Source organism: Nicotiana tabacum, chromosome 11 (assembly GCF_000715075.1).
Source record: "Nicotiana tabacum cultivar K326 chromosome 11, ASM71507v2, whole genome shotgun sequence".
In the NCBI taxonomy this organism is placed as follows: domain Eukaryota; kingdom Viridiplantae; phylum Streptophyta; class Magnoliopsida; order Solanales; family Solanaceae; genus Nicotiana; species Nicotiana tabacum.
Window position 1 is genome coordinate 76,916,848 of NC_134090.1, and position 21,213 is coordinate 76,938,060.

Below are 21,213 nucleotides of genomic sequence, written 5' to 3' on the forward strand. Positions count from 1 at the left end.
CAACATGAAATCATCACCAAGCATGAACACTTATTTTAGCCAAAACTAAAGCAAATCTAAGACACATGTAATTTGACTGAGTCTTCTACTGCAGCATCTTAACAGTCCCAAAATAAAATATAATTATAAGAGCTCGACTATCCAAACCAGAAATCAACTAGAATATACAACGAATCAGGTTGTTAAAGACACAATATCATGAAGAAATACAACTGAATCATAAATAAAGCTGTTGATATGCTTTAGACTTTGTTTTCCATTTCAACCTTCAAATTGAGCCTTACATTAGGTAGAATTCAGAAATGTATACCTGAGTATAGTAAATAAATCAGAAAACCAAGCTTGGAGGGGAAGCAACAGTAATAGAAAAAATAGCAAAGTAACAGTGGTAAAATAGCAACTTCAACAAAATTCAGCTTCTTTCAACTAGTAGAAAACCTAGATGAAGACCATTCTATGGAGACTTAAATACTCAGATCCACCATGAAGTTTTTAGCAGAATTGAAGCAATTTTTCACCAAAGGAGTGCAGTAATTTAAGTGTTCTTTCTAAGTTTTTCAGACCCCAGCCATTTCTCAGTTTTTTCTGTATTTTAATCTCTCCAATCTCCAAAAAAAAATCTCCCTTGCTAAAGAAGAAAGAGTGCCTTTATAGGCAAGATTTTAGGGAAGCCGAAATGAAATCAGTTTTTGCACATTAAACCTTCTGAAATTTTCATTTTTGCTCAAGTACCCTTAGTTAAAAAAATAGGTTTTCACATAAGTCCCAAAGACACCTTCCCAGAAGCTTCCTAGATCAGTTATTAGAGAATCCCCTACCTATAATTCCTAGATTACCCTTTGAGCCCCCTAAATATTACCTCAGTGAACCCAAACGGGTCAGTGCCTACCCAGGGTCCAAATTCTAAGATTGGTTGGACCAAACATGATTGAATCCCATTTGGGCTTTTGATTTCAGAGCTCAGTTCGAGCTATAATCCAAAATCACAATTTAACGGGCTAAAAGAAAAACCAGAAACCTTTAAGATGAAACCAAAACCAAAAAAAAGGAACTGAACTAATTAGTTTTAAACAGTAAAACCCAAAACAAAATAAACTATATTTGGTTATTAATCTAATTATGCAACAGAAAAAAATTAAAAACGAATACATAACAAAAAAAAGAGGAGACAGAAAAAAGATGAAGAGGAAGAAGAAAAGTGCAAGAAAAGGAAAAGAAGCTGAAAATACCTAAAATCGGACGGGCCAAATCTTTGAAATTATTCCTCTAACCTTCAATTTTGACCGAAATGGGCCCTAATCGTGTGTTCTCAAACGAAAACACACGAATAAAGCCAATTTCGACCTCAAATCTTCAATAAACTCACTGATTTGGGTTTTGGAAATTTAGGGTTCAGATCTTCAAATTAAGATTTGAAGAGTTCGGTTCTGATTCGAGTTAAAGGGAATAGATATTAAGGATGGGGAGGTGAAGGGGAGTCTATGGTGTGAATTTGGGGTTGATTAGGGGTGGTGCCGCCGGCTGGAGACGGTGGAAAGTCACGGTGGCGTTAGGGTTTGTGTTTGGTCTTTGAAGAGAAAAGGCGATGAGAGAGATGAGCTAGGGGGGTAGGGATTCAGACACTTATATAATAAGAGGGCCCTCAGTTCCGGACCGTTTGATCAAATGAGATCAACGGTCTAGATCGAAAATGGATGAGACGGGATCGTTTGGTTGCTGAGCGGAATTGGACCGAGTAAAGGGACGGGTTTGGGCTGGTTTGGTCGGGTTTGGACAGGTAAAGGGGGAATTTGATTTGGGCTTGGGGAATTAAAAGATTTGGCACAAAAATCTGAATCTTTCCAATTCATTTCCTTTTTTCTTTTATTTCAAAATTCTTTTTCTTTTCAAAATTAAAAATAAAACCTAAATTAATCCCTAAATCAAATTGTCCTACCAAATTAAATTAATTAACCCTAAATAATGATTACCACAATTAATTAAAAACCAAATTAAAAGAAAAACTACCAAAATTAGAAACTCAAAAATTAAGAAATGCAAAATGGGTTATTTTTTGTTATTTTTCATTTTTGTAAAACACTAAATCACTAATTATTCTAAAAAATATAAAATTAAATCCTAAATGCAAATGCAATGTATTTTTGTATTTTATGAATTAACTAAATTAAACATGCACGCAAAGAATGCAAATAATTAGAAGAATTCTACAATAATTCCTAAAATAACAAATAATTAAAAGAAAAAAAAATCTAATTTTTGGGATTCTGTAGGAGTAATTCATGTGAGGCAAAAATCACGTGCTCACAGCTGCCCCTCTTTGCTCGGAGACATGAAAGGTTTTCGGGCAAAGATAAAATGAGCAATTATGAGGGATTTTTGCCCGTTTGACACTCCATGAGAAGCATTTTTGAAAAGAATCTGATGAACCTTGCTTCAAAGGTTGCCTACATATCCTTGGCTATAAAGGAATCATGTCAGTATAATTCTGGGAGTTTTGGTAGCTGGGACTACTGGGAAGCTATGATTTCACTGTTGCTGCTGCTCCTACTGCTTGCTGAACTCTTTATTATACCAAAAAATGAAAAATAAAAAGCTAAGCTAGCTAATCCTATCAGCTACGAGTTACAAGATTGCTATCTATAAATCTCTTGAAACTTGATCTTGAGTCTTAGCTGGTTCTTGCTGTGGACTCCGATCTGAATCTTGATGCTTGTCAGCTGTAGGTGCCGATTCTTTCTTCAGCTTTGGATCAAGGCGGGACATGCAAAGCTTGTGACTTCAATCATATCTTGAGTAGTCTGCATCTTTCTCCGCTTCAACCTTTTGAATTCACTTTTTTATTCTTTTTCTTCTTTTATTTATTCTGGATTGAGAGTCATTCTTTTTGTCATCTCGTATCCTTTGCCTCGAGGTCAAAACCTGCTCAGACACCAAAATAAACAAACGAACGAAATTTTTCTGCCCCATTTTTCACTAGGTAAATTTCGTGAGTTAATTGTAACTAAAATCTAGATTTTTTTTGAAAGCGATAAAATAAGAATTGTGTGTCTTTAGGAGGAAATATTAAGGAATGGAGCCCTACATCTAAAATTCTCAACTAGGGAATGGAGGCCCTATGTTGGCAAAAAAGGCGACTGAGGAATGAAGGCCCTACGTCTAAAAATCTCAACTCATGGATTGGAGCCCTAACATTGGCAAAAAGGCGACTAGGGAATGTAGACCCTATGTCTAAAAATCTCAACTCAGGGATTGGAGCCCTAATGTTGGCAAACAAGGCGACTAGGGAATGGAGGCCATATGTCTAAAAATCTCAACTCAGGGATTGTAGCCCTAATGTTGGCAAAAAAAGGCGACTAGGGAATGAAGGCCCTATGTCCAAAATCTCAACTTAGGGATTAGGAGCCCAGGGGCACTCAATTTACTTCGCAGTTTTGGAGGTCTGTGCAGTGAGAGTTGGGTACTCAGGTTGAGTTGAGCACAGTTTTTCACCCACAGACGGAAGGGCAGTCCAAGCACACTATTCAAATATTGGAGGACATGTTGCGTGCTTGTGTAATTGATTTCGGAGGGTCATGGGATCAGTTTCTACCACTCGCAGAGTTTGCTTATAACAACAGCTACTAGTCAAGTATTCAGATGGCTCCATATGAGGCTTTGTATGGGAGGCGATATAGATCTCCAGTTGGTTGGTTTGACCTGGGTGAGGCTAGACTATTTGGGACAAACTTGGTGCAGGATGCTTTAGAAAAGGTGAATGTAATTCAGGAGAGGCTTCGTACAGCGCAGTCGAGACAAAAGAGTTATACTGACAGGAAGGTTCGGGATGTGTCCTACATGGTTAGTGACAAGGTTCTGTTGAAGGTTTTGCCCATGAAGGGTGTTATGAGATTTGGGAAGAAGGGTAAATTGAGTCATCAGTTCATTGGCCCTTTTAAGGTGCTTCGGAGGATTAGGGAGGTGGCTTATGAGCTTACTTTACCACCCATCTTGATGAGTGTGCATCCGGTATTTCATGTTTCTATGCTCCGTAAGTATATTGGGAACCCGTCTCATGTTCTAGATTTTAGCACGGTGTAGTTAGATGGTGATTTGACTTATGATGTAGAGCCACCAGCTGCTTTGGAGCGTCAAATTCGAAAGTTGAGGTCAAAGGATATAGCTTTAGTGAAGGTGTAGTGGAGAAGTCGGCCCGTGGAGGAGGCTACCTGGGAGACCAAGAGGGAGTTGCAGAGCAGATATCCTCGCCTATTTGAGGCTTTAGGTATGTTTCTTGACTCATTCGAGGACGAATGTTTGTTTAATAGGGGGAGGATGTGACAACTCGGCCAGTCGTCTCATGAGTTCTGCTCCATTTCCCCCATATCTGCTTCTTATTGCCTTGTTCAGCTACATTTTTGTGTCACCGGGTTGGTTGGCTCGGGTTCGGAGAGGTTTTGGTAAGATTTGAGACACTTAGTCTCTTTTGAGGAAGCTTAAGTTAGAAAAATCAACCGGATGTTGACTTAGGTGTTAAAATGCTCGGATGTGAGATCTGATGGTTCGGATAGCTTCGGGAGGTGATTTGGGACGTAGAAGTATGATCGGAATGTGTTTTGGAGGTTCGAAGTGGATTTAGGCTTTAATTGGCGAAATTTGAAATTTTGGCGTTTTCCGATTGATAGGTGAGATTTTGATATAGGGGTCGGATTCGAATTCCGGAAGTTGCAGTAGGTCTGTTGTGTCATTTGGGATGTGTGTGCAAAATTTATTATCATTCGGACATGATTTGATAGACTTTTTGATCGAAAGCGGAATTTAGAAGATTTTGAAATTCTTAGGCTTGAATCCTATGCAAATTTGGTGTTTTGATGTTGTTTTGAGCATTCCAAAGGTTGGAACAAGTTTGAATGATGTTATGGGATATGTTGGCATGTTTGGTTGAGGTCCCGAGGGCCTCGGGTGAGTTTCGGGTGATTAAACTGATGAAAATGCATAGTTGAGAAGTTGCAGATTTTTGGCTTCAGCTGTTGCAGGTTTTTCTTCTTCGCTATCACGTAGGGAGTCTCGCAATCGCGTAGGGCTTTGATGGGGGAAATTCAGGTTGTGCTTCACGATTGTGTATTGTGAGTCGTGATCGCGTGAGTTGGGCAAGTTATGAATCACAAATGCATGGCTCTATTCGCGTAGGTGTAAGGTCCTGTGCATCATGTTCGCGTGGGTCTGTCCGCATTCACGTAGAGTAAATTTGAGGTCTGGGAAGCTTGTGCTTCGCGATCGCGATGAGGGTCCCATGATCGCGATTAAGGAAATTTAATAGCCGTGCAGAATGATTAAAAAGGCCATTTTCGCGATTTTGAACCTAAGTTCCTCCATTTTTGGGCGATTTTGAAGCTTTTTGAAGGAGATTGAAGAGGGAATCAAGGGGGAACACTTGGAGGTAAGATTTATGGAATTTATACTTAATCCTAATGTGTTTTCTACCTAATTAATCATGGAATTTAAGCCTAATATTGCAGAACTAGGGCTCGCAATTGGAGACCTAAAATTTGGGATTTGAGGGATCATTTGTGGTTGGATTTTGGTGATTTTGGTATGAATGAACTCGGGGAGTGATAAGGAGTCTATTGATGTAAATTTTATCGAATTACGAGACGTGGTCCCGGGGGTCGAGTTTGGCAAATTTTGGAAATTGAGTTGTAATTTGATTTCTTTTGAGTGGGCTTTGTTCCCTTACCATATTTTGATGGTTTTGCACTGATTTTGGTTAGATTTGGAGCATCTGAAGGCCGATTCGAGGGGCAAAGCCATCACGGTCTAGGGTTCGGACCGGATAGAGGTCAGTAATGATTGTAAATATTGTCCTGAGGGTATGAAACCCCGGATTACACATTGTTGTGATATATTGAGGTGACACACAGGCTAGATGACGAGCGTGGGGCCGTGCACCGTTGGGGATTGTGACTTAGTCCATCCCGAATGACTGTTTTACCGCGTATTTGATTGAAAACTATTTGCTATTATCATATTTTGTGTTGAATGCCATATTTGGGCCTCGTGCCAACTGTTTTGGACCCTTGGGAATTTTTACCGCTATTTCCTCACTGTTTTGATTTTATATATGTACTCAGTCATGCTATATTATATTGCCTTTCATAACTCAGCCATGTTTACTCTATTTTAATACTTTGAATGATATTTTGGGCTGAGCTTCATATTTTATTGTGCCTGAGTGGCTTGTAGAGCTTCATAACTCAGCCATGTATACTCTAAGATGTTTTTCCAAGGTTTCACTGGTTTACTGCATTTTTACTGGTTTTACTCTGCCTTTCTATAGCATCTTGTTGTGCTTTACTTGATTTCTTATCGCTCAGTCTTCATTTATTGTTATTACTCACTGAGTTGGAGTACTCACTTTACTCCTTGCACCTTGTGTGCAGATTTAGGAGCTTCAGGTTCCGCCAGTGAGGGTTGATTGCTCCCAGCAGGCTATTCGGAGTTCACTAGGTAGCTGCTCGACGTTTGCAGCCTAGTGTTTCTCCCTCTTATCTTACTTTCTTTTTCTAGTTCTGTAATAGATTGTATAAACCTTTTCAGACTTGTAGACTGATGTTAGATGCTCATAACTGGTGACACCCCGATGTCGGATTGTATTGGTTTTCCGCAAAATATACTAGTTCACTTTTATTTTGGGATTATTAGCATGTTAATGACTTAAATTGTGTTATTTTAATTGTTTAAAATGAATTGGGTGTTGTGTTGGCTAGCCTTGTCTTCACGAGAGGTACCATCACGACCGGGTATGGGTTTAGGGTCGTGACAATTATCACCCTCCTTCCCGCAATGTATGATCAGTCACCCACAAGTCATTTATACTCAGTTGGGACCAATAATTACCCACAACACTCATGCATACTAAACAAGGTGTCAAATTTTTCAGAAATGTGCAACTTGCTCATTGTCGCGAACACAGTTGAAAACTTCCCCCTCCTGCGCGAACGTGGGACCCTCTTCGCGAACGGGTAGGCATACGACCTCTAAGCTTTGTGAACGCGAGACCCTCTGCGCGAACGCGAAGCGTTCAGATTCCACCAGCCCCAGCTCTTCTTCACGAATGTCACGACCCGGATTTTCCACCCTCGGGAGTCGTGCACTACTTTAACTCATACTCACTAGAAAGGATAAAGACATATTTTTTCTTCTTTTTTTGTTGTTCTTTTTAATTCTTTTCTTGTAGATTTTTCTTCTTTTTTTTGTCTCTATATTTTTCTTGTACTTTGCACTTCCCGTTAATTGTATATTTCTTAATATACAGGTGTCATTTCCTCCTTTTATTGGTTTCACTCAACCATGATCTAGTTTTCATCCTTACTTCTTTCTAGCACTCACTTTTACAATTCAAGTGCGTCATGAGGTAAAACGATTAAAATAATTTAATTGAAAACGAAAGGTATAGACTAGTAATGCGGGTGCCAAAGCAAAAATCTACATTCTCAACATGGCTAACTATGTATGATTTTATTTGCAGTATTAATAAGCTCAACTAAAGGTCAAATAAGGCCTAAAATTATTTTTCAAATCGAGCAACAACTAGGATTTCACTTCAATTCAAATGTCGGACAAGTTTGGGACTCAAATGCAAAAATATGAACTATACAAAAATCTCATCAAACATGGAACATGATTTACTAAGGCAGTCTCATTGCGACTCTCAAATTAAAGTAAGTGCTTATGGAGCCAAAAGATATTAAGCATGAATCACAAAGTGAATACAAATTTAAAAAATGAGCATAGGTGTCACAAAATATGATATCATAAAGGCATCATCAAAAGTATCAAAATATAGGAAGGTAATACACATGCCAAGGCCTAAATATGCAATTTTCAAACAAGTCAAAAGGTGCCTAGGAATAATATTATTCTTCATCCTTTTATTTTCTAAATCCTTATCTATTCTAAAAATAAAATTCACCCGATTGAAGTTGTATCCCATAAAAAATAATCGAGGCACAAATAAAAACTACGGGGAGTTATTACTACACAAAGAAAACAAAAGTAGACCTATTTTTATAATTTTTTTTTTTAATAATTTTAGGCTTTAATCCTTCAAGAAAACTGTCTAGGAGATCCATCGTCGTGAAAAATATAACATTTTCAAGAATATTTTCTATTTTTGCTTTGTTTTATTGCTTTTTTCAATTTAAACTACTAAAATTTCTAAAGCTAATACACTACTTCCTCCAATCCATAATAAGTGAGTTTTTTGCCTTTGGCACACTTCTTAAGAAAAAACTAACTCCTAGAGGAAAAAAAAGATGTATTCACGAAATTACCCTTAATTAATTAAAATTTGTATATTGTTACCTTGACATATTGGGATATGTAAATAAGGGCAATTTTGGAAAAAAAATTAAGTCCTTCTTGATTATGTAAATGGACACTTATTTCGACCAAAATAAAAATTCAAAGGGTCACTTATTATGGACTGGAGGGAGTAATACACTAATGAAGTAAAATATAATCAGGAAGCTACCAATAAAAAACTAAGAAGTTAACATGATTACTAACTACTACTAACTATCCGGTGGAAAAGCCCCACTCTATAATAAAAGAGTGCACTGTCCTCAATACACAAATAAATTAAAAAATAAAGGGTGAAAAAAGGAACTCCCTGAAAGACCAAAAGCCAAATTACCTGCAGCTTATGGAGTATTTAGACTTCTCTTAGGTATGGTATTTTGTGGGGGCACACACTTAGTTCTAATCATCTAGCTCGCTTTTGCACACATCCTATGGTCGTGCTTCCACGCTCATACTCATACAACCAACACAATAAAATATAAATAAACAAATAAAAATAAAAGAAAGTATGACGACCCGGCCGGTCGTCTAAAGAATTAACACCCCGATCCCCTATTAATTGCTTTACCCAAGTATATTTTTTCTATTTTGATTTGTTGGGATGTTCGGTTTTGAGTTTTGGAGAGTTTTGGGACACTTAGTCCCTAAATGAGAGCTTAAGTGTTGGAAAGTTGACCTTAGTTGGAACAGTGTGAAAACGGACTCGAAATGGAAATCTAATGGTTCCGTTAACTCCGTTGGGTATTTTCGGGCTTAGGGGCGTATTCGGATTGTGTTTTGGAGGTCCGTAGCTAATTTAGACTTGAAATAGCGAAAGTTAAATTTTTGAAATTTTCAATTCGATAGAGAGATTTTGATCCGAGAATCGGAATAGAATTACAGAAGTTGGAGTAGCTCCGTAGTGTTTAATGTGATGAGTGTGCAAAATTTCAGGTCATTCGGACGAGATTTGATAGACTTTCTAATCGAAAGTTTGAATGATGTTTTAGGATTGGTTGGCAGGGTTGGTTGAGGTCCCGGGGGCCTCGTGTGTGTTTCGGGTGCTCAACGGGTCATTTTTGGACTTAGAGGATTTGCAGAAAATGCAGTAGGTCTCCAGTTCTGGTTTCCTTCTTCGCGTTCACGAGTGGGGTCTCGCAATTGCGAAGAGGAGTTGGGGCTGGTGGAAGCTTAATGTTTCGCATTCGCGAAGAGGGCCCCGCATTCGCGAAGCTGAAAGGTCGTATGCCTACGCGTTCGCGAAGAGTGTCCCGCGTTCGCGTACGAAGGGGAAGTTTGCTACCGCATTCGCGACAGGGGGCATCACGTTCACAATGAAGGAAATCTAGGCCATGCAAAGTTGTGCTTTGCGAATGCGAGGGTTCTTCCGCGTTCGCGAAGAAGGATTTACCTGGGCAGATATAAAATTTCAAAGTCGAGGGTTTAGACATTTTTATCAAAACTAGAGTCTGGGAGCTCGAATTTGAGCGAGATTTTGAGGGATTTTCAGATATATTGATTGGGTAATAATTCTTAACTCCTTTTTGCTTGTAGCCCATTAATCTAAACATGAATTCATCATTTAATTTCGGATTGGAGATGAAAATTGGGGAAAAGTTAGAAGAAAGTTCTTAGACCTAGAATTCAACTTTTGATTAGGAATTTAACCTTACATTTGGATAATTTTGGTATGCATGAACTCGGGAGAGTGTGAGAATTCTGAAAATATAAATTTTACCCGATTCTGAGACGTGGGCCCGAGGGGCGTTTTGGTCATTTTACTTAATTTCGCGTATTCGCTTAGCATTTCTTTGTAGAATCAGTTACTTGAAGTGTTATTTACATTATGCAATTGAATTGAATAGATTTGGGCCATTTGGAGTCGAGTACTCATGGCAAGAGCGTGGTTTCGGGTTGATTTTGAGCTGGTTCGAGGTAAGTGGCTTGTCTAACCTTGTGTATGGGAACCTTCCCCTTAGGATTCAGAATATTTGATATTTGAAATGCCTTGTACGTGAGATGACGAGTGCATACTTGAGCTAATTATTGAAAATTCGGTTTTCTTTAAGTAATTTCAATTGTGTTCTTTTTCCGGTATTATTTTACTTGCACTTTTAAACCTGCTGTTAGTTAGAGAAGCATGTCTAATTGACTTAATTAATTTATTTGCTTTAACTTCCTTATTTGTATTACGTAAAGCATGCTAGGTTAGAATCGTCTGTGTTACCTTGTTATAAAGTTGAGTTTATTTGAGTATTCCTTGTGCCATCGTTGTGTGTTTTACTTTGGGACTACAGGACGACATCCTGGGAGATCCCCTGTACACATTTACGATTTAAGCTAAAATGCAGGATATCGAGAGATCCCTAGCACGTATATTGAGGATACTAAGAAATCCTCGGGATACCAAGAGATCCCTAGCATATATTTAGGATACCAAGAGATCCTCGGGATACCAAGAGATCCCTATCATACATTGAGGATACAAAGAGATCTTCGGGATACCAAGAGATCCCTAGAATATATTGAGGATACCAAGAGATCCTCGGGATACTAGGAGATCCCTATCATACATTGAGGATACCGAGATATCCTCGGGAACCAAGAGATCCCTGGCATATATTGAGGGTACTAAGAGATCTTCGTGATACTGAGAGATCCCCGGTTATTTCCTTGTTATTGTTTTGCCTCTGTTAGCTTATATTTTTTTATTTTACCTCAGTAGGGCCCTTACCTTCCTTGTCACTATCCGACCGAGGTTAGGCTTGGCACTTACTGAGTACTGTTGTGGTGTACTCATGCCCCTTTTGCGCATGTTTTTCATGTGCAGACCAGGTACTGCAACTAAGTCCTATCACCCTTGAGGCGAGGTGACTGCTCCAGCGACTTCGAGGTATATCTGCCGCGTCCGCAGACCGAGGAGTTCCTTTCTATTCTAGCTTTTAAATATTTGCCCTTCTGTATTTCTTTTCCTTGTTAGATATTCTGGAGTTAGAGTACTGTGTAGTGATCCTTAGCTTGTGATTCATGGGTTTCCAGGTCTTGGGGATATGTATTGTTTCTGAGAGTTAAATATTGTGTATGCCGAGCGGCACTTTTAAAAACTATTTTATCACTCTTCATTCTGTTTTAATTTGTTTTTATTCCGCACTTTTGTTATATTCCGCAATTTAGGCTTACCTAGTCGTAGAGGACTAGGTGCCATCACGATGGTTCATGGAGGGCGAACCGGGGTCGTGACAAGTTGGTATCAGAGCTCTAGGTTTATAGGAGTCATAAATCACAAGCCGGTTTATTAGAGTCTCATTGATCGGTACGGAGATGTCTGTACTTATCTACGAGAGGCTATGTAAACTGTTAGGGAAATTCCACTTCATTTGATTTCCTTGTCGTGCGATATTTTGACATCATAACTCTAAACTTCTGTCTTCTATTCTCTCATAGATGGTGAGGACACGTGCTACCCGAGATGATCAGGCACCCGCGATCCCTACTACAGTCGTCCGAGGCCGGGGCCGGGGTAGAGGCCAAGGACGCGCACGTGGTGCAGCCAAAGTACCTGCACGAGCTGCCGCCAAGGTACCACCAGCAGTTCCAGCCAGAGCCCAGGCACCTGATACACCTACTGCTATTACTACTCCAGCACTTTAGGAGACTCTGGCACAGTTCATGAGCATGTACACCACTTTGGCTCAGGCAGGGTTGCTTCCCCTTATTGCAGCTACGTCTTAGGTCGGGGGAGGAGCACAAACTCTCGCCGCCCGCACTCTTGAGCAGCGAGTGCATGTTAAGCAGGTCCCTAAGATTATTCCTGTACAGCCTGCAGTCTGAGATCAGCCCGAGGACAGGGCAGTAGCTTCCGAGGAGGAGCAGCTGAGGCTTGAGAGGTTCAAGAGGTACATGCCTCCTGTATTCAGCGGTCTAGTATCGGAGGATGCTATGGGATTTCTAGATGAGAGTTACCACATTCTCAGTACCAGGGGTATATCTGGATCGAGCGGGGTTTTATTCACTACATTCCAGCTTCGAGGAGCCGCCTCTGAGTGGTGGCGCACCTATGAGTTAGATAGTACGTATGAGGCTGCTTCACTGACTTGGACTCAGTTTTCAGATCTGTTCTTGAGAGAGTATGTACCTCAGAGCCTCAAGGAAGCATGGAACGCAGAGTTTGAGCATTTGCACCAGGGTTCTATGATTGTCTCAGAGTATGTTATCTGTTACACTAGTTTGGCTAGGCATGCACCAGCCTTGGTTTCTACTATTCGGGAGAGGGTTCGTCGATTTATTGAGGGCCTTATTCCCAGCATCAGGTCTAGCATAGCTCGTGAGTTGGAGAGGGATATTTCTTATCAGCAGGTGGTGAGGATTTCTAGGAGGATTGAGGGTATGCATGCTAGGGAGAGGGAGGCTAAGAGGTCTCGAGAGTCGGGCCATTTCTCTAGTGCTCGTGCCCCAACAACAGGTCGTCATGGTAGGGGTTATATGAGTCGCCCTTTTCATTTAGCTCTTCCAGCAGCCAGTGGTATTCCAGCTCCTCCTAGGCCTCAAGAGCCTTATTATGCACCACCGGTATCTAGCGCACCTCCTGCGCGGGGTGCTTTCGGAGGTCAGTCTAGTAGACCTGACCCGAGCTAGTCATAGCCACCACATCTTCCTAGAGCATGTTTGAGTATGGTGACACACGCCATGTGGTGAGGGATTGTCCTAGACTTGGGAGGAGTGCACCTCCATAGACTTCTCAGCCACAGCGTGCCCCGCAGATTTCTCAAGCTATAGTTACAGCTCCAGTTTCTACCCTACCTACTCAGCCAGCTAGAGGTGGAGGTCGGGGAGGTAGAGGTCGCCCTAGAGGGGGAGGATAGGCCCGATACTATGCCCTTCCTACCCGTACTGAGGTTGTTGCCTCCGATTCTGTTAGTACAGGTATTATACTGGTTTCTCATAGAGATGCATCGATTCTATCCGATCCAGGCTCCACTTATTCTTATGTGTCTTCTTATTTTGCCCCGCATTTGGGTGTATATCAGGATTCTTTGAGTTCCCATGTTTATGTTTCTACTCATGTGGGAGATTCTCTTATTGTGGACCGCATTTATCGGTCGTGTTTGGTTGCTCTTAGTGGTTTTGACACCAGAGCTGATTTATTGTTGCTTAGATTTTGACATTATCTTGGGCATAGACTGGTTGTCGCCACATTTTGCTATTCTTGATTGTCACACCAAAATCGTGACACTGGCTATGCCAGGTGCACAGCGTGTTGAGTGGAGGGGTACTTTAGATCACACTCCCAATAGAGTTATTTCTTTTCTTATAGCTCAGCGTATGGTTGAGAAGGGGTGTGATGCGTATTTATCTTATGAGAGAGATGTAAGTATTGATACCCCTTTAGTTGATTCAGTCCCAATAGTACATGATTTTCCCGATGTATTTCCAGCTGATCTTCTAGGCATGCCGCCTGATAGAGATATTGATTTTGGCATTGATCTATTTCCGAGCACTCAGCCCATTTCTATTCCTCTATATCATATGGCTCCTCCTTAGTTGAAGTAATTGAAGGATCAGTTACAAGAATTGCTTGATAAGGGTTTTATTTGGCCCAGTATATCACCTTGGGGAGCTCTTATCTTGTTTTTGAAGAAAAAGGATGGTTCTATGCGTATGTGTATTGATTATCGCCAGTTGAACAAGGTTATAGTGAAGAATCGTTATCATTTACCTCGTATTAATGATCTGTTTGACCAGCTTTAGGGTGCACAAGTGTTTTCTAAGATTGATTTGCGCTCAGGTTATCATCAGTTAAAGATTCGGGAGCCAGATATCCCGAAGACTACTTTCAGGATTCGGTATGTTCAATACGAGTTCCTTATTATGTCATTTGGGCTGACCAATGCCCCAGCAGCCTTTATGCATTTGATGCACAGTGTGTTCCAACCGTATCTTGACTCATTCGTCATTGTCCTTATTGATGATATTCTGGTGTATTCCCAAAGTCGGGAAAATCATGAGCAGCACCTGAGGACTGCGCTTCAGACTCTGAGAGAGAAGAAGTTATATGCTAAGTTCTCAAAATGTGAGTTTTGGTAGGATTCAGTGGCATTCTTAGGCCACGTGGTATCGAGTGAGGGTATTCAGGTAGATCCAAAGAAGATAGATGCCGTGCAGGGTTGTCCCAGACCATCCTCAGCTATCGAGGTCCGCAATTTCCTTGGCCTGGCGGGTTACTACTATCGTTTTGTGGAGGGGTTTTCATCGATTGCAACCCCTATGACCAGGTTGACCCAGAAGGGTGCTCCATTTCAGTGGACGGAGGAGTTTGAGGCGAGCTTTCAGAAGCTCAAGATAGTTTTGTCTACAGCCCCAGTTTTGATATTATCTATAGGTTTGGGGTCTTCTGCGGTCTATTGTGATGCCTCGAGGATTGGCCTCGGAGCGGTGTTGATGCATGATGGTAGGGTGATTACCTACGCATCTAGAAGTTGAAGATACATGAGAAGAACTACCATGTTCACAACCTTGAGTTAGCTGCCATTGTTCACGCCCTGAAGATTTAGCACTATTATTTATACGGGGTTCCCTGTGAGATTTATATTGACCATCAGAGCTTGCAGCACCTGTTCAAGCAAAAGGATCTAAATTTGCGCCAGAGGAGGTGGTTAGAGTTGTTGAAGGACTATGACATTACTATTTTGTATCACATGGGCAAGGCCAATATGGTGGCCAATGCTTTGAGTCGCCGGCTAGAGAGTTTGGGGAGTTTGGCTTATTTACCAGCATCAGAGAGGCCTATGGTGATGGATGTTTAGGCATTAGCCAGCCAGTTTGTGAGATTGGATCTTTCGGAGCCCAGTCGGGTTCTAGCTTGTGTGGTTTCTTGGTCTTCCTTATTTGATCGTATTAGGGAGCACAGTATGATGACCCTCATTTGCTTGTCCTCAAGGATAGGGTTTAGCACAGTGATGCTAGAGATGTGACTATTGGTGATGATGGGGTATTGAGGATACAGGATCGGATTTGTGTACCCTATGTCGATGGGCTTCGAGAGTTGATTCTAGAGGAAGCCCATAGTTCACAGTATTCCATCCATCTGGGTGTCACAAAGATGTATTAGGATTTGAGACAGCACTACTGGTGGAGTCGGATGAAGAAGGATATAGTTGGATTTGTAGCTCGGTGACTCAACTATCAGCAGGTGAAGTATGAGCACCAGAGACCGGGTGGGTTGCTTTAGCAGATAGAGATTCCGGAGTGGAAGTAGGAGCGGATCACCATGGACTTTGTAGTTGGGCTCCCAAGGACTTTGAGAAAGTTCGATGCTATTTGGGTGATTGTGGATCGGCTGACCAAGTCCACTCATTTTATTCCTGTGTGTACTACTTATTCTTCGGAGCGATTGGCGGAGATTTATATCTAGGAGATTGTTCATCTTCATGGTATTCCAGTGTGTATCATTTTAGATAGAGGTACTCGGTTCACATCGTGGTTTTGTAGGGCCGTTCAGCATGAGTTAGGTACTCGGGTAGAGTTGATTACATTTCACCCTCAGACGGACGGACAGTCCGAGCACACTATTCAGATTCTTGAGGATATGCTCTGTGCGTGTGTGATTGAGTTTAGAGGGTCTTGGGATCAGTTCTTGCCATTGGCAGAGTTTGCTTACAACAACAGCTATCAGTCCATCGTTCAGATGGCACCATATGAGGCTTTATATGGTAGGCGGTGTAGATCCCCGGTGGGTTGGTTTGAGCCGGGTGAGGCTAGACTATTGGGCACAGACTTGGTTCAGGACGCTTTAGAGAAGGTTTAGGTGATTCAGGATAGACTTCGTACAGCCCAGTCTAGACAGAAGAGTTACGCAGACCAGAAAGTTCGTGATGTTTCCTATATGGTTATAGAGCGGGTTCTGCTTCGGGTTTCGCCTATGAAGGGCGTTATGAGATTTGGGAAGAAAGGCAAGTCGAGTCCGAGGTTGATTGGTCCTTTTGAGATATTGAGGTGTGTTGGGGAGGTTGCGTATGAGCTTGTTTTACCTCCCAGCTTGGCAAGAGTTAATCTGGTATTTCATGTTCCAATGCTCCGGAGGTATCACGGTGATCCGTCGCACGTGTTGGATTTCAGTTCGGTCCAGTTGGACAAGGATCTATCCTATATTGAGGAGCCAGTGGCAATATTGGACAGGCAGGTTAAAAAGTTGAGGTCAAAGAACATTGCATCCGTGAAGGTTCAGTGGCGGCGTCAGCCGGTTGAGGAGGCGACCTGGGAGACCGAGCAGGATATGCACAGCCGTTACCCTTATCTTTTCACTACTTTAGGTAGGTCTTTGTGCTCGTTCGAGGACGAACGAATGTTTTAGAGTAGGATAATGTGACGACCCGGCCGGTCGTCTTAAGAATTAATGTTCCGATCCCCTATTAACTGCTTTCCACAAGTTTATTTCTACTATTTTGATTTGCCGGGATGTTCGGTTTTAAGTTTCAGAGAGTTTTGGGATACTTAGTCCCTAAATGAGAGCTTAAGTGTTGGAAAGTTGACCATAGTCGAAATAGTGTGAAGACGGCCTCAGAATGGAAATTTGATGGTTTCGTTAGCTCCGTTGGGTGATTTCGGGCTTAGGGGCGTGTTCGGATTGTGTTTTGGAGGTCCGTAGCTAATTTAGGGTTGAAATGCCAAAAGTTGAATTTTTGAAGTTTCCAGTTCGATAGTGAGATTTTGATCTGAGGGTCGGAATGGAATTCCGGAAGTTTGAATAGCTCTATAGTGTTTAATGTGACGAGTGTGCAAAATTTCAAGTCATTTGCACGAGATTTGATAAACTTTTTATCGAAAGCATATTTTTAGAATTTTTGGAATTCTTAGGCTTGAATCCGATGAAAAATAGGTGTTTTGATGTTGTTTTGAGCGTCCCGAAGGTTGGAACAAGTTTGAATGAAGTTTTAGGATTGGTTGGAAGGGTTGCTTGAGGTCCCGAGGGCCTCGGGTGTGTTTCAGATGCTCAACCCGTCATTTTTGGACTTAGAGGATTTGCAGAAAATGCATCAGGTCTCCAATTCTGGTTTCCTTCTTCGCGTTCGCGAGTGGGGTCTCGCGTTCGCGAAGAGGAGATGGGGCTGATGGAAACTTATTGCTTTGCGTTCGTGAAGAGGGTCCCGCATTCGCGAAGCTGAGAGGTCGTATGCCTACGCATTTGCTAAGAGTGTCCCGCGTTCGCGTAGGAGGGGGAAGTTTGCTACCGCATTCGCGATAGGGGGCATCACGTTCTCCATGAAGGAAATGTGGGCCAAGCGAAGTTGTGCTTCGCGAACGTGAGGGTCCTTCCCCATTCGCGAAGAAGGATTTACCTGGGCAGATATAAAATTTCAAAGTCGAGGGTTTAGCCATTTTTAACAAAACTAGAGTTTGGGAGCTCGGATTTGAGCGAGATTTTGAGGCATTTTCAGAGATATCGATTGGGTAATGATTCTTAGCTCCTTTTTGCTTGTAACCCATTAATCTAAACATGAATTCATCATTTAATTTCGGATTGGAGATGAAAATTGGGGAAAAGTTGGAAGAAAGTTCTTAGACCTAGAATTCGACTTTTGATTAGGAATTTAACCTTAGATTTGGATAATTTTGGTATGCATGAACTCGGGAGAGTGTAAGGATTCTGAAATATAAATTTTACCCGATTTCGAGACTTGGTCCCGAGGGGCATTTTTGTCAATTTACCTAATTTCGAGTATTAGCTTAGAATTTCTTTGTAGAATCAGTTACTTGAAGTGTTATTTACATTATGCAATTGAATTGTATAAATTTGGTCCATTTGGAGTCGAGTACTCGTGGCAAGAGCGTGGTTTTGGGTTGATTTTGAGCCGGTTCGAGGTAAGTGGCTTGTCAATCTTGTGTGGGGGACATTCCCCTTAGGATTCAGAATATTTGATATTTGAAATACCTTGTACATAAGGTGACCAGTGCGTACTTGAGCTAATTGTTGAAAATTCGATTTTCTTTAAGTAATTTCAATTGTGTTCCTTTTCCTGTTTCATTTTACTTGCACTTTTAAACCTGTTGTTAGTTAGAGAAGCATGTCTAATTAACTTAATTACTTTATTTGCTTTAACTGCATTATTTGTATTACATGAATCATTCTAGGTTAGAATTGTTTGTGTTACCTTGTTATGAAGTTGAGTTTATTTGAGTATTCATTTTGCCATTGTTGTGTGTTTTACATTGGGACTACGAGATGGAATCCTGGGAGATCCCCTATATGCATTTACGATTTTAGCTGAAGTGCGGGATACCGAGAGATCCCTAGCACGTATATTGAGGATACCAAGAGATCCATAGCATATATTGAGGATACCGAGAGATCCTCAGGATATCAAGAGATCCCTATCATACATTGAGGATACCAAGAGATCGCTAGCATATATTGAGGATACCGAGAGATCCTCGGGATACCAGGAGATCCCTATCATACAGTGAGGATACCGAGAGATCCATAGCATACATTGAGGATACCGAGAGACCCTCGGGATACCAAGAGATCCCTGGCTTATATTGAGGGTACTAAGAGATCCTCGAGATACTGAGAGATCCCCGGTTATTTCCTTGTGATTTTTTTGCCTCTGTTTCAGTTATTGAATTCCTTTTTTCCCTATATTAAATTAGTATTATTAGTCTTCAACTGTACTGCTTATCTTATACTGTCATACCTTATATTTTTTTATTTTACCTCAGTAGGGCCCTGACATTCCTCGTCACTACCCGACCGAGGTTAGGCTTGGCACTTACTGAGTACCGCCGTGATGTACTCATGCCCCTTCTACGCATGTTTTTCATGTGCAGATCTAGGTACTACAACTCAGTCTTATCTCCCTTGAGGCGAGGCGACTACTCCAGCGACTTCGAGGTATATCTGCCGCGTCCGCAGACCGAGGAGTCCCTTTCTATTATAGCTTTTAAACATTTGCCTTTTTGTATTTATTTTACTTGTTAGATATTCTGGAGTTAGAGTACTGTGTAGTGATCCTTAGCTTGAGATTCCTGGGTTTCCGAGTCTTGGGGATATGTATTTGTGATGACCCAAAATGTCATCTTTAAATTAAATAATCATCTCTGTGTTTTAAGACCATGAAAATTGCTACCAATAATTTCTCGACTTCCGTGCACAATCCGTATAATTTTCCGGAAGGTTTTTATATGAAAATGGATTAAATTGTGAACTAGAGCTTTAAAACTCAACTGAGTTGACTTCAGTCAACTTTTTGAGTAAACGAACCCGGATAAGAGTTTTGACCATTTCGGTAGTTCCGTATCGTGATTTGGGATTTGGTCATATGCCCGAAATCGAATTTGGAGGCCCCTAGATCAAATTATCGCCATTTAACAGAATCTAGAAATCTAAGGCTAAAGATTTCTTAAGTTTGACCAGAGATTTGACTTTTTGATATCGGGGTCTATCACACCTCCTTTTTACCTACACCCCGTAAAGGGTATAAATACAAGGGAGTTTTTCCAATTAAAGGATAGTCGAAACGGGATCGTTTATTAGAAATCAGAGTCGCCACTTGGGATAATTTATGGTATCCCAAGTCACCAGTTGAATCCCAAATCGAGGAAAATATGACTCTGTTTAATAGTCCGCGAACCAGAAATCCGAGTAAGGAATTTTGTTAACTTGGCAGAAGGTATTAGGCATTCCCGAGTTCCGTGGTTCTAGCACAGTCGCTTAAACTATTATAATTGGCCTATTATCTGATTTTATTACATGTTTTAACCCATGGTACGATTTTAACTTATTTAACCACTTTTAATCAATTTTAAAGAAGATTGAACATCATTTAAAACACGTCTTTGGATCGCGCCATATGAAATGCACCCGCAATCCTATACATGTTTTATTCAACGTTTTAAGATTTGGTTTGGGTCATATGAAATGCACACCCGGGTTTAGGAAGGTAATATTATTAAAATACGCGCCTAAAGCAACTAACGCATTTGCAACTTTGCGAGGGCCATGGAAAATTCGCTAAATGGCATGCCTCGAATTCTAAGGACTAAAATACTAACTAAGCGAGGATCATGCATTTAAGATTTCATTTGGCACGACATCTCAATTCCAATTCTAAAAGGGAATTCAAACAAAGTTTTAGAGAGCTATATATTGCTAGAATTATATACTATGACGCGCATCAATTATTAGGGTTTGGCTAGTTGATTAAAGGGCATAAGAAGTTCTTGAATCAAATTCACGAGGCCAAATTTAACCGCATTACAAGGGTGGAGAACCGGGCCAGTCACTAGAGTGGATATGGGCCAGCGACGTCCATTAACACGGAGGCATCAATTCACTGTAAGCAAAAATTGCTTTTATTCCCAAATTGCCTTTAAGGTTTTGGACCCAAATTGAGCACAAACTTAACAAAAGAAAATGACAGCAACGTTCAGATCCAATTAACAATAATCATTGACACAAGCAGGATTAACTTAAACTATTCGAAGTGCAAAAATTCATAAAATTCAGAACATCTCATGTTCAAATCCTCATGTCTCATTCAAATTATTATACCAAATCATAACTAAACATGCTGGACTTTTACCTTGAGCAACACCTTTCAACAGGCTATCAAATCAACTAATACAAGACCAAACTTAATTATATGTCATTCAAACACTAGTCAACTATTCAAACCAATCAAAGTGTTATTACCATTACCAACTAGGACACTTCTTTCACCCATAGCTATTTTCAACACGACTGATGCTAAACATGAAAATCAAATCACTCGAAACTTCAGTTTTATGGTGTGACAATCAGCTCATGCTCTATTTACGAGTCCAAACATTTCTAATGATAAACATTGCAAGCATATATGAAATTGAAGGGAAATGACTAAGACTCATTGTGAACATCTACAG